This window comes from Sinohyriopsis cumingii, chromosome 6 (assembly GCF_028554795.1).
Source record: "Sinohyriopsis cumingii isolate HCF-2022 chromosome 6, ASM2855479v2, whole genome shotgun sequence".
NCBI classification, from domain to species: Eukaryota; Metazoa; Mollusca; class Bivalvia; order Unionida; family Unionidae; genus Sinohyriopsis; species Sinohyriopsis cumingii.
The window spans coordinates 9,861,780-9,876,992 of NC_142966.1; the positions used below are offsets into that span (position 1 = coordinate 9,861,780).

The window sequence follows — 15,213 nt, forward strand, 5'->3', positions numbered from 1 at the left end:
TCGGTGCCTTGTTCCGTATAGTATCTGAGAAGAAACTGTCCATCGTATCCGGAAAAATTGTGAGCCATCACCGTGGCATGACGATGACAATCTCCGTAACGTTCGATGTCCTCTTGGCTCCACGTCTTGTCGACGGGGTCTAAGACCCATTGGGCAAAATCGGCTAACGTGTTCGGTCCCCGAAAGATTTTTTCACGTCCTCCAGGAATCTTGCTACAGTGAGGGCAATGACTGAAGATAGGTTCTTGAATGCACTTCTCGCACGCTCGATGAGCCACGCAGAAATTAGGGATGTGAATGCCAGTCTCTTGCATGCATTCGAAATCGAAAAAGATGAAATTGCCTTTCTTCTTGTGACCGTCCTCTTTCTCTGGTGGGGGTTGGTATTTTTGCACGTAACATTGGTGTTCCAAGTCCACGATGTGGTGACAAATGTGACATTTTTTCTTTCCTCGACATACGTGTGCCTTGGCATTGTTGGTAAGTATGCCTTGTCCACACGTAGAGCACAATCTCAGGAGTTGACAAGCACATTTCTTCTGTGAACCTTGTGTTTTCAAATGTTGTTGGTAACAGGTAGGGCTGACAAACGTGCGCAGACAAGTGGAACAAGTCACTGGTTCTTCGCTCAGACAGGGTGGAGAGGCCAAACATCCTGAGCATTTCCATCCACAATGTTTGTGTTGCTCTCGATTATTATAACCATAGTCACATTTCTCACAGTAATAACCGTATCCCAGGAATCCGGTGATACTGGTAATGGTATCGAAATGGTCATCGTGATGATAAACATGAATGTATTTTCCGTCCTTAAAATCTTGGCCTCGAAACAATAGAGGCCCGCGCATTTCTTGAGGGTGCACTTTCAAGGTGTAGCGTGGAGCTAGGGCATCTTGCAATTTTTGCATCTCAGGAATGCCACAGGGTGTGTCTTTGGGCAGTCCGCCTTGTTGTAACAGGAGTTCTGCTTCGTTTCGTTGTTTGGCTCGGTCGGAACGTTGAATAGTGTCCCAGGTTCTTTTCCATTCTACCGTGTCGTTCTTGTTGGCATAGGTTCGTCCCACCACGATGGCACGGGCTAAACACATCTGGTCTTGAGGGTTGTTAATTCGGACGAGACTCGTTTTGGTGTTGCGAAGGTCGTCCACCAATAACATCTTTTTGCGTCCTGTCCCTTGAGGAGGAGAGACGTGGGTCATGTCCAGTGTGGCTTTACCATCGGTGATGTCAAACTGATCATTAGATTGTTGTACGTTTTGAATCTTGTCCATGACTTTGGAAGCAGTCAATTCTGCAGGGGTGCTAAACTCGATCCAAACAGGGGATTTCAAACCGTCGTGTTGTATGGAAAGTCTCAAGCGATCGTCTTCTTTGGGTTGACATTGTCGCTTGAGTGCAGTGAGCAAAGAATCCCACACCTCGGTGATGAACACTTCTGCTTTCTCTAACGGCACTTCAGCCTTGAAATCTTTAAACTTCACCGTGTATTTGTAAGCCGTGGTTCTAAATTTTCTAGAGGAGCGCTTTTCCGTCTCTCGAATGGAATAATACTTTTCAGGGTTGACTAAGGGTGATGAACTTGGTTTAGAGGGTTCGGATTCTGGTTCACTCATGTCCTCTTCAAAATCACTGGCATGAATTTGTGCCAAGATTTCAGCCCTGGTACGAGGCGATAGATCACGTTTCTGCCTCTTACTTTCTTCTTCTTTCTTCTCGAATGAATGGGATCGTTTCATCTTGAAAGCAAAAAGTCAAATGACTCAAGTTCAAACACCATAAACTACTTTATAGTCATAGCAGACCAGCGTATATAAAAGGGTGCGTGTCTTGTCCTTTCACTATTCATTTCACTCTCAAGCCGAGCACAACGATGGAAGAGACTAACCAGATGGAACGTTTCGTCAGAGCTTTGCGAGGGGTCATTAGAAAATTCTCTTCAGACCAGCCTACGGACTACTCTCCTTCCTTTAGAGATAAAAGTCAAGATACTTGCTATATCTGTCAGAAGAAAGGGCATTGGTCTTCAGAGTGTCCAGACCGTCAAAAAAGAAAAAAAACAGGGGATAAAAAAGACAAAAGTCAAGATACCTGTTATTATTGTAAAGAAAAAGGACATTGGTCTCCAGATTGCCCCAAAAAGAAACAAGAGGAGTCAGAAGAAAAGAGGAATTCTTCAGAAGAAGAGAGGGATTCTTCAGAGGAAGAAGAGGAAGAAAAAAGACAATTCTATTTAAATGAGGCAAAGAAACACGAGAAGAAAAGAAGAAGGGAAGAAAGCGAGGAGAAAGAAGAAGAGGAAAAGAGTGTGACGGTGAAGAAATTCAAAAAACAGAGAGACTAAAAAAGGAGAAATCAATGAACTTTTTATTAAAGTGTTGTGTTGTGAATTGTGAATTGGATTGTAAAAAATGGAGAAAAGAATAAATGAATGATATAAGGTAAGTGTCTTTGAGTTGTGATTTTAAAATAAGAAGCTACACTCACGCACTCATACACAGACACGTACTATAAGGGTAAAATGGGTAAGTTTTTTTTGAGTTATTGGCAAATTGAAATTGTATTTCTTTTCGAGAAATGTGGGTGGCCCTGAAAAGGGCCTTTTTTTCTTTATGGTGTAGGGGTGAGTTTAAGCAATCAACTTTAACTGCCTTAAGCCTTTGCCACGGCCAAGGCCTACTTCTGGACTGCGTAATGTTGATGATGATAATGATTGGGTTGAAATCACTAAGGGTGATACGGTAGGCTTAGTCACAGGGTTAACGTGTTTAGCTCGGGAAGGTCGTATTCTCTTCGGTCGTGATAAAGAAGTCTGATACATTTGTTTCAGACTTCTTAACTCCGCTAAAATGTCCAACAGTACCGTGACCGTTTGATTTTCATCCTCTTGTTTCTTTGCTGCTACTTCTTCTTGCTGTTGTTTTTTTCTTACCTCTTCTTCTTGCTGTTGCTGTTGCTGTAGGAGAAAAGCCTGTTCCGCTTCCTTTTGTCGTTGTATAAATTTCTCCAATTCTTCTTTCTGTCTCTGTCTAAAATTCTCCACTTGCGGTAATGAAGAAGGTAACGAAGGTTCCGGAACAAATTCTTGCGAGGAGAGAAAATCCACAAAATCCCAATTCACCTCTTCTGAAAGTAAGTCAGGGTTCCCTTGGGCGGTCTCCCCTGCTGGTGCACCCCACTGGATCGTTTTCTGAGTTTCCGTCATGTTGAATCACTGTCGCATAGATTGACTGCACACAAGCGCTAGCGAATCTATATTGACTACGTGACGTCACAGACTGCTCTCTTCGGATTGGATGCGGGCTGACTGAATTCTGTAACGCGTGTTCGGATTGGTGAATGAACTCAATCCGTTTCAATCCTTTCTGTCCCTATAAATAAGCGCCGTTCACTGCATTGATTCACCTATTCTCGGAGCCTCAACATGTGGACCGACGTTGAATCTTCAACCCTTGTGTCAACAATGATGTTCAGGACGGACATGCTCATGTATGTCCGAGCCAAGTGGACCGTTGTCCACAGGACCAGCAGCAGCCTGTGGATAAGAAGAGTCTATATAGAGAGACAAGGTTGCCTCAAGAGGACTCTGATGTATGGCCCTTCTGTAAGACGAAGTTTGAGGAAAAGAAGATGTCGCAAATGCCCTTTATGTTAAGGGCATATTAACATAAACCAAAGGCCCTTTTCAGGGCCAGCCATATTTCTCGAAAAGAGATAGTCTTTGAATTGCCTACCCCTTTTTTAAAAATTTTTTTTTTAAAAAAAAATCCCATGTTAAATTCCCCTTGTCCGTAGAGTGTCCCACGATTTATTCCCATGTTAAATTCCCCTTGTCCGTAGAGTGTCCCACGATTTATTCCCATGTTAATTCCCCTTGTCCGTAGAATGTCCCACGATTTTTCGCCATGTTAAATTTCCATTGTCCGTAGAGTGTCCCAGGGGTGTTTTGACTGGAATTTCCATTGTCCGTAGGGTATCCCACTTCACTACTTACGCTGTTTCACCATCCATGAGACCATGATCTGTTTCTTCCTGAGATGAGAAGTTACTTTTTGTGACTCAAACATGCCAATATAGCGTTGTCAACACGGTCAATCAATAGACATCCGGGCAAAATTTGTGAGCAATTTTCTAATAATTTTCTTAGTCACTAAGCGATTTCACATTGCTCCTTAAGGATACTATTCACTAGCTTGGCAGAGATATGACGATTTTACATACATGGTTTGAGATAAATTGAGAATGAGGTTGTCATTTTAGATCTTAATATAAAATGACTTTGTTCTTCTATATCCCTTTTCCTTTTACTTACGGATCAGTCTTGCCTAGCACATCGCATGAAGCCGCTTGAATATAATTGCCTATTTTGCTTTCTTTTTAATTAAACCTTCGACCGTACGAGATCAAAAATATGGGCGCAAAACAATCACACATGGAAATAATGGATTTACAAAAGATATAAATGAAATTCAGTCCTTTAAAAGGAGAAAATCCAGTTTAATGTATCCATTATATGAATTTAGAAATATATGCATATATCATTGCTGTATCAATGGGCTCATTCCTTGCATCCCTCAGCATCGAGAAGGAAGAAAAACTTACAAGAAGCAACATAGAAACATAGAACCAGATAAATATTAGGACCCGTAGAAAATGTTTTAAGATACAACCAAACAAAGATAGTTGTGGATTATATTTGAACGTAAAAATTCTACAAGGAAAAGTATATAAAATGCCAAGAAAAAGATATATATATATATATATATATATATATATATATATATATATATATATATATATATATATATATATATATATATATATATATATATATATATATATATAGATAGATAGATAGATAGATAGATAGAGAGAGAGAGAGACAGAGAGAGAGAGAGAGAGAGAGAATTATTGATATCATGATGCTGTATTTTAGTACCCGAATGTCATCCCATTACATATCTAATAATGATTGGTCTGTACCCCAGTACACATCTAACAATGACTGGTTTATACTCCATTACACATCTAATAATGACTAGTCTATACCCCATTACATCTAATAATGACTGGTCTATACCCAAGTACACATCCAACAATGACTGGTTTATACTCTATTACACATCTAATAATGACTGATATATACCCCATTACACATCTAATAATGACTGGTCTATACCCCAGTACACTTCTAACAATGACTGGTTTATACTCCATTACACATCTAATAGTGACTGGTATATACCCCATGGCATATCTGATAATGACTGGTCTATACCCCCATTACAATCTAATAATGACTGGGCTATACCCCCATTACAATCTAATAATGACTGGTCAATATGTCACCATCTGTCACTCATTCCAATCAACTACACCATCAACATGCACAGGGCCGATTTGCTCTTAAATGTAATAGACGAAGCTTGTATGTAACACATGCATTTATAAAACGAGTGGCTTTTTATTCCGGTCTATGTGGGTGTATCTATCATTAAGTCAAGTTATGGGAGAGAAATTAAGGTCACATTTGTGACATTCTTGAAGCAATATATTGTGTCTGATTCATTTCCTAATCTGAGTAATGGTAACCTGTTTCTAGTCAACCATATATCAGAATGGTGTATCGTGATCATATTACAAGAGACGTGTGCGCTAGCTCATGTCAATTGATCAAATATTTATTATAATATAGTAAGCAAAATATTATAAAGAATAACGTAAAGAAGTTTAATGGATACATTTTAGTACAGACCACCGTGAAAGAAAACTATTTGGCCAACAAAATCGTAGTGGAACTATAAGCAAGAAAACTGATACTGTTATGGATTAGGTTGTGTTCTTAGACTAAGATACATTTTATGAGAGATTTTTACACAAATACGTTTACTATTAGTATAGGATAAATAAACACTGTATCCAATTCTAGCGTAGAACGGAAGTTCCTGGCGGTATTATCACTTTCACACCACTAGGCTGTAGTGTTGTATTTCACTTTATGTGTGCTGTGAAAACAAATCGTCACTGGGTGCTTTTACATCTGCATCATAAATATATATATATATATATATATATATATATATATATATATATATATATATATATATATATATATATATATATATATATATATATATATATTTAAAAAAAAAAAAAACATCCTCGTATAAAATGCTTGCACAGTTCTACAATTGTTTCGTGCCTTCACAGAGGGTTCAAACGTGGGTTAGGATAGAGACTTAGCATGTGCCCAGACGAAGAATTGCTTAAATATGTAGCCAACACAGTTCACATTTAATAAATATTTGGACATACTTATTGCATTACATGGCATCAAATGCTGAAACAAACAACAGGAGAGAAGTACATGTCCTAGTTAAGCTGTCTTTGTAACTTTTTCGCTAAATGTTTTATACAGCATGGTCACGTGATATACTGAGAACATTAAGATGATGTGGAGAGAGAGCACGTGTACTCACCACAAATGGATAAAACTTGATAGTCACGTCCTAATATGATGATACTGTGTGAAAATCGAGTTTGTCTTTTTCAAAAGTTACAATACAGAATGACATTAGCTACTATATAGGACTGTATAATGTTGACAGTATCTATACGCTACAAACAAATTTGTAAAATGAATGATATTTATCGAAGAGCTTAGCGAAGTAAGCATACAAGATTTACACACAAAATCGTTTCAAGCTTAACACTTCTTACAAGATACTGTGATTGAACATTCAGAGATAAAGGAGAAGCAGTACATCGATGTTGCCACTCCTTCCTTTTCCGAATCATAAACCGGTGTCAACAGTGTACTCTCTCTCTCTCTCTCTCTCTCTCTCTCTCTCTCTCTCCGAAACCACAGAGATATCTAACCTACAGCAACCTTTAAAGACATACCGATAAGACCAACGGAACGGAGGGGAGCCCATCAACTTGTCCTTATATATATATATATATATATATATATATATATATATATATATATATATATATATATATATATATATATATATATATATATATATAGATAGATAGATAGATAGATAGATAGATAGATAGATAGATAGATAGATAGATAGATAAATAGTCATCACCACCACAGAAAATAATAATCATCTAGATAGTCATCACCACCACACAAAATAACAATCATGTAGATAGTCATCACCACCACACAAAATAACAATCATCTAGATACACACCGCCACCACATAAAAAAACAATCATCTAGATACTCATCACCGTAGATATTTTGTTGCTGGGCACACACACTGAGAGAGAGAGAGAGAGAGAGAGAGGGAGGCAGACAGACCGACTAGGATCATTCTCGTCCTTATTTTCGACTGTTTGTGCTGTATTTCTTTTAGCTTTGTTTGGGGAGCTGATCGTTTCTAAGACTCGCACTTACTAACATACTCCATGATGTTGCCCTAGATACCTAGTTATAATATCAAAACTTGGACAAATCCTAAACGTGTCATCATACCAGGGTTTGATGATGCGTTCAACAACACCACAGGGGAACTGATAAAACAAGGCATAGGAGGAGAACACAATGTTAGTATAGCTAGCAGGAAAAAAATCATACGTGATCTGCTTCACTTGCGCCTTACGTTAGCAAAGTTCAAACGGTTGCCTGTGTGCAGCGGTGAAGATGCGCTTTTGCCCTACCTATACATCGATTCCCACAGGTAAGTGTTGCATAATGGCTCCCCAACTCCTTCGCGAAGGGTTGCGTCAGGAGCTCCTGAGTCATGTCCATGTTTTGGTCAGAGTTTTAGCTTTCCTCACCACGGATTCTATTTAGACGACTCACGGAAAGTGGATAAGAGATCTTATTTTACGTGTTTAGGCTCTAATAAACATTAACAAAAGAAAGACTGAAAACAACAAGCTTTGAAAAAATTAACAAATAATTTATTTCCCTAAAAAAAACACTGTAATAATGAAGAAAAAAACTTACGGTTTTAAGAAATCAAATCCAGAAATAATCGAAGAATAATCCACGAATTAAATTTTAGAAGTCCTGATAATGAAATGTTTTAATGAATTAAAGTTCCAGTCCCGACGAAAAAATCCAAGATGGAAGGCGATGACGCATACTATAGCCTTGATGGTGTTGTTTCGTCAACAGTATTTTTTATTCCATAGTCAATAATATTGCAGTGTTTGAATTTCCAACTAAAATTTAAATAAATGTCTTTGTCCAAGAATTTTGAATGAGCATTCAAATATTTCCAGGAAAAAGAATTAATCTTTCAGAATCCAAATAATTTGAATAAAAATTAAAATGTAATTCCCAAAATGTCACAATAGGCATTTTCCAGTGTAAAGAAAAAGCCCGAATGAGATAATCTCTATAAACAAAGGTCATACAGTAACTTGAGACGCAAAACAGATTCCAGGATGAGGGTCACGTGACCACATTCTAGAATGATTTAGAAGGTATTTACAAGTCTAATGGCACGTAGCACAGTACAGCCTCGATCTCACCACCACCATTCGCACTCCAAAAATGAATTTAAAAAAAGAAGTTGTTTACTTGACCACACACAAGGCCACGAACTAAGTCAAAAATAGAAACAGTGTTTCTATTATTAGGCATTTATGAAAAGATTCAGCTCAAACTGTCCCATAATCCAGTAGAGTTGATTAAATATTCAAGTCCTGAAATAAATTCACACAATTCATAAGATAATAACTGTTTAACTTAAAAATCTTACATTGCAAAATCCAACGTGTAAATATTATAAATAAATCACTATTTCTTCTCAACGACTCATGCAAAACTGGCATAGATGAAAGAATAGAATACGTAATGTGTGTATTACCATTATATATAGTCTCAGTGTACGTATCAAATAAAGTTGATTCACTAAAAGACTCCTGAATATTTAAAATCAATTTTCCCCATCAAAATATCTTTTCAATTTATTATCCAATGAACGTCTAGAGCGCTCGTGATACATCCAAAGTTCAAATGTTCTCCCCAGATAAATACTATGTTGACATGACCTCTATTCAAATAAAGCGTGGCGTGCTTGACCTAAATTGGTGTTGACTGACCTTAGCAATCGACCTTGAGATTCCTACAACGTAGTGTTCATGTACTTCACTACAGTGCTGTCCAGCCACTAAATTATACAAACTAATTAAAATATAAATGTCATAATCTCAAATGACTGAAATAAAAATATGTTATAAATTAAATAGATGTACAAATTAAATCTATGATACATATATCCGTAATAAGGTACATACAGCTTTAAATATGAATAACTACCGTATATAGCTACATATAGCTAGGAATCTAAACAAATGCCGTGTAAACGATACATAGGGCTTGAAATTCGAATACCTACCGTATATAGTTACATACAGATTTATATTTAAATAACTACCGTATGTAGCTACACATAGCTTTGAATCTAAATAACTGCCATGTATAGATAAATTGGGCTTGTAATTCAAATAAATATTGTATATAGTTACCTACATATTGCTTGATATCTGAAAACTACCGTATATAATTACGTACAGCTTGTAATCTCAATAACAACCGTTCATAGCTACATAAGGCTTGGAATCTGAATGGCTACCATATATAGATGCATACAGTTTAAAATCTGAATAACTTCTACTGTATATAGCTACATACAGAATATAATTTGAATAGGTACCGTATATAGTTACATGCAGCTTTGAACATTATTCACTGCTACTGTCTACATACTACTTGAAATCTGAATAACTACCGTATATGGCTACATACAGCTTGAAGTCTGAATAACTACTGTATAGACCATTCTTAGAATGTATTCATATATTCATGTGACCCTGGGTCAGCGAATCCAAAACGAGGCTAATATAGGCACCAGTTTCATTTTACCTCGCAACCATGGCTGCTACAGTTGATACCGGCAACAGAAAAAATCGTGACAATTATTGTTGTGTTCCGTTGTGCAATGGGAATGCTAAAATTCACATAGATTTAAGCTTCCACCATATCCCATCAGTGAAGAAGATGGAGCTTCGTAGAAAATGGATTGTTGCAATACGTCGTGATGAGGGGCTGAATTTTAAGGTAAGAAAACTGGATGATTGTTGGTGTGTTTATATTTTCTTGCAACTGAATGATGTAAGAATAAGAATTCCAAACGCAAAATAGATTCTGTCGATGAAATAAATGATTGTATGTATGTGTGTTTTATAATGACAGGTTTCTAAAAATGTTACCCCTAGTCCCATTCCACATAACGGGGTCATCGAAAACTGGGCGTACCTCCAAGCAGCGCATTTTTATAAGAAATTATGAATTTTGCGTAGGAGTAGTAAGTACAGAAAAGGTAAAGTTATTACCTCGTTAAAAAAACAAGTAGAATGTAAATGACCACGATAGAGAAGAGAAATAGCACCAGTACAATGAAAATGATGAGAGTACAAGTTGAATGAAATTACGAGAGAGAGAGAGAGAGAGAGAGAGAGAGAGAGAGAGTGGATAAGAATTAATGAAGCTGTTGATAAAACATCACTGCATAATTTCTCTTATTTACTCTGAAAAGACCTGATTTATGTGGGGCTTATTTTGCTTGCTGTTCTCCTCCAGATGGCACTGATATTTAATCAAACCAAAGCTTTGTAACTTTTGTTTTACACATTTATTTCATAGTGTGTGCATGGTGTGTGTGTGCATGACACAGTGTGTTTATGTGTATGAGAGAGAGAGAGAGAGAGAGAGAGAGAGAGAGAGAGAGAGCAGACAATCAGTGGAAAGCAGCCTCTGTTAAAACTCTTGTATAATTTTAAATTATAGTGAAGCTGGTAACTTTGCTAGTTATATTTTTTTGTCTCCATTATAGTTACAAATGTTGATGAAAAGCTACATTATTATTTTATCTTCTTCAGATCCTGTGAGTTGCATATAGCATGCAAAAGTAAAATTACAGAGCTGGAGAAGAGACTGAGGAAAGCAGTAACAGAATTGGAAGAGAAGGAAAGGCAACTGCAAGATTTGAATAAAAAAATAAACATGGAGAAGCTTGGATTGAACAGATTTACAGATGATGATGAAATGATAGAATTTTACACTGGTTTTCCCACATATGAGGTTTTTATAACCTTCTTCAATAGCATCAAACCTACTGCAATTAGAATGAAGAGCTTATATTACAGCACAGGGAATGACATCAACATGAGGGGACGGCAAAAGGCAATGGACCCAGTGGATGAACTTTTCATGTTTTTGTGTAGATTGAGATGTGGATTTCCGATTGAAGATATGTCTGTTCGATTTAATATTCACAGGTATTCTGTAAGTCGGATAATAATCATGTGGACAAATTATTTGTATTTTTTACCAAGTCGTGAGCAGGTTCAAGCAAATATGCCTCTCGATTTTCAACTGTCCTACCCAGGAACTAGAATTATTATTGACTGCACAGAATATTTACAGAAAGACCCTCATCTCTAGTGCTTGCATCAAAGACTTATTCAAATTACAAAACTCACAACACCTGAAAAGGTTTGGTAGGGATAGCCCCACACGGTGCAATCACGTGTGTCTTCCTTGTACTCGGGATGCATGAGTGATGTGGAGATCACAAAGCTGTCAGGGCTTATAGATTTATTAGAACCAGGGGACCAAATCATGGCAGATAAAGGTTTTGTTTTACATAAAGTTTTAGAAGGTACTGGTGTTTCCATTGCAACACCACACTTTCGGTGTAGTGATGGGCAGTTCACAGCTTCCTAGGTGGGAACCAATCAAAAAATTGCAAGCCTGAGGATACATGTGTAAAGATACATTAAGAGGGTGAAAGAATACAAAGTTATTACAGTCGGTGGTGCCTTTGACAATTTCTGGGTCAATAAATCAGTTGTGGACAGTAGCAAATGTACTGACTTTGTTCAAATGACCACTAATTAAACAAAAGAAATAGCATTTTGTGACATGGAAGTATCATGTAGAACTTGTGAATGAAAACAAAGATACTGAGACATTATGAAAGTACCACATAAGGTTCATTTTATTGACATTTCAGTAGTTTATTTTTAGACCTTAAAATCATGCCACATTTCATTGGCATCTTGTCATGCAAATACCTTTTAGATGTGTGAATCTTGTTTATTTTATTAACATTTCAGTAATATACAAGTTTTTTTAAAACACCTTTAGTAACATCGTGTAATATTTCAATGACATCTTGAATTTCATGCAAATACCTTTGGTAAGATGTGTGTATGTCGATATATATATATATACACACACACACAATTACTCAAAGGGTTCATGTGAAAATGATACACAATTCTATAATGCATCTATGTGTGACTGTTCCGGCCTATATACATATATAGTAAGCAAAACCAGCTACGCTGAATTTAAAATTGACAATTTATGTAAGTAGATTTTAAAAGCAGTGCAACAAAGTCCACATTGGCAACTGACTTGCAGCCATTTTGCTTGGAGTTGTCAGAATGATTTAATAATGTAAAGGCATAGAAAATTCATTTTAATATATCTTACAAAACATTCATATGCATATATACAAACAGGAGAACGTACTAGTTGAGGTAGAATATATAACAGAAGAGATCAAGCTTGTCATTGACAGCTTGCCAAAATTCCCTGTCAAACAGAATAGTCTCAACATGAAAGTCATTTTCCAACCACACACAAAAATCACACCATTCCAGTCCTGTAACTGCCAACTGCATTTGAACTTGGTAGTAGTAGTTGTGGTTTGTCTTCAATTTCAAGGCATCATTAGAGACCGCAAGGTACTTCAGAGATAGTAAAGTGTCTGCAACTGGACATTTAATCTCCAACAAACCATGGGGGGGGGGAGGGGTCCTGTTGGGGTTGTAGACTTTACGATCAGGAGTTGCAGCAAGCCAATGACAAAATGGGCTCACAATTATGCCACTCGGGTACAGATTGACATTGTCATTCATTCTCTAGAAGAAAAAAGTTATTTTTTTAATATAAAAACAAACCAAAATCATAAATCGCAATAATTTAAAAGGTGGTTTTGTTTCTTATTCAAATAAAATGTTCCTACACACTGGGGTGTCATTTATGCAATACAGATTATTTTCCTTGATTTCTTAAGCAGGTTTTACAAATTTTTGTTGTTGAAATTTCTTTTAAAAAGGATACAAATCGGATAATTTTCTTTTTTTCTTTTCTTTACAGCATACTCATTTTGTATTCCAAAAGCAATCCTAATTTAGGAAAATAGACAGCCCTGGAAAATTTATTTGAAGAAATATGATATGGCCAAATCGTATCGTAGACAGCAAGATCTGAATTTCGATAATATTTTAAGTGTTGAAATATTAAAAATATCTGTGCATGTTGAATATAATTTTAATAATTTATAATATAAATATGAATGAAAATGACCTCAACAACATGTGGTGACTCGTTCTTCTTTTGTGATCTAAAACACCGTCCTTGACAAGGCATTCATTTCTATCTCTATAAACTGAAAATAAAAGAGAAACTCAGTTTAATAAACAGATTAACATAATATCCCATACATAAAATGACAAAATGTTATATTGTTTAGACACGATTATTCCCTATTATGTTTACTTGATCTAATGTGTGCAGTTACATACTGGGTGTTAAAATTCATCCATCTACCAACACCACAAAACTAATAATAATTATAATCAATGAACAATGAAGAAGTTCACATAAATAAGGGACCAATTTGTGTGTTTGGGGAGCAGGGTGCTCTTTGATAATATATATATATATATATATATATATATATATATATATATATATATATATATATATATATATATATATATATATATGAATGGATATAAAACAGCTTTGAACAAATAATCCTGCTGTTTTGTGGGTAAATATAAAAATGTCAGGTTGTGTACTTTTGATACATATTAAAATGCAAGGTATGTACCCAAAACTATTTAAAGTGCACCACAAAGTCTCTACTGGTGAGGAAGGGGGCGTGGTTGGTTAAAAGGGCAGTTTGTGTCACTATGCACGTTTTGTAAATGTTTTATTTTGACCGCGTGTTTTGACCACAGTACTGACTGACAGCTGTACATTTAAATCAGACCTACTCAGAAAAAAAAATTATGCTTTAAATAGTTTAATTTCTATATCGTTAACTTGTGTTTTGTGTGCAGTAGAGAAAAAGTACACTGAAGATAGGACGTAAATCAACTTACCTTTAAGAGAATGGACATATCCCTCACTGTAATACTTGAATCCTTTTGTCATCTGTTCATTCCCTGAACTGCTGGAGACAGCCGTGATGAAATTCTCAACGAATGTAAAAGAAATATCTGGCAAACAGCTCAGATCGTTACTCGATGTACAGTAAGACGCCATATTTTTTTCTCAGTCTGCCTACCATAGCCTCGTTTTCGCGATACATTAATATTCATGAGGATCTCATTAAGAATGGTCTATATAGCTATATACAGCTCGGAATTTGAATAACTACATTATTCTGAAATGTACAGCTTGAATTCTGAACAACTACCGTAAACAGCTATATTCAGCTTGAAATCTGAACAACTACCGTATGTAGATATATACAGCTTGGAATCTGAAACAGCTTACAATCTGAATAACTACCGTGTGTAGATATACACAGCTGGGGATACACAGCTTGAAATTTGAATAACTACCTTGTATAGAATATACAGCCTTGGAATCTGAATAACTAACGTATACACATATATACAGCCTGCAATCCGAATAACTAATGTATATAGTAACGTACGGCTTGAAATCTGAATAACTACTGTATAGAGCTACATACAACCTGCAATTGAAATAATTACCGTATACAGATACATGCAGCATGGAATCTAAATAACTATCTTATATAGCAACAAACAGATCGGAATTTGAATAACTTCCGTATATACCTACATATAGCTTGGAACGTGAAGAACTATCGCATGGATACATACAGCTAGGAATATGAATAACTACCTTATGTAGCTACAAACAGCTTGGAATCTGAATATTTACCACACATACCTACAAACAGCTTGGAATGTGAATATCTACCACATATAGCTACATACAGCTTGGAATGTGAATATCTACCACATATAGCTACAAACAGCTTGGAATCTGAATATCTACCACATATAGCTACATACAGCTTGTGGTTGTTGTTGTTGTTGTTGTAGGGTTTAACGCCATTTTTCAGCACA

General features: G+C 36.2%; 2 long non-coding RNA genes across 2 annotated transcripts; one reads left to right on the forward strand and one right to left on the reverse strand.

Moving 5' to 3' along the window:
- The first annotated feature begins 9,804 nt into the window (after nt 1-9,804).
- Nucleotides 9,805-12,420, forward strand: LOC149796349 (uncharacterized). Its single transcript, XR_016421668.1, has 2 exons — nt 9,805-10,087; nt 10,909-12,420. It is a non-coding gene; the product is annotated as an uncharacterized LOC149796349 (long non-coding RNA).
- Nucleotides 12,421-12,823: 403 nt separating this feature from the next.
- LOC149796350 (uncharacterized) lies at nt 12,824-14,406 on the reverse strand. The gene is made up of 3 exons (XR_016421667.1): nt 14,212-14,406; nt 13,409-13,490; nt 12,824-12,960 (listed from the first exon to the last, which is right to left on the reverse strand). It is a non-coding gene; the product is annotated as an uncharacterized LOC149796350 (long non-coding RNA).
- Nucleotides 14,407-15,213: the final 807 nt, after the last annotated feature.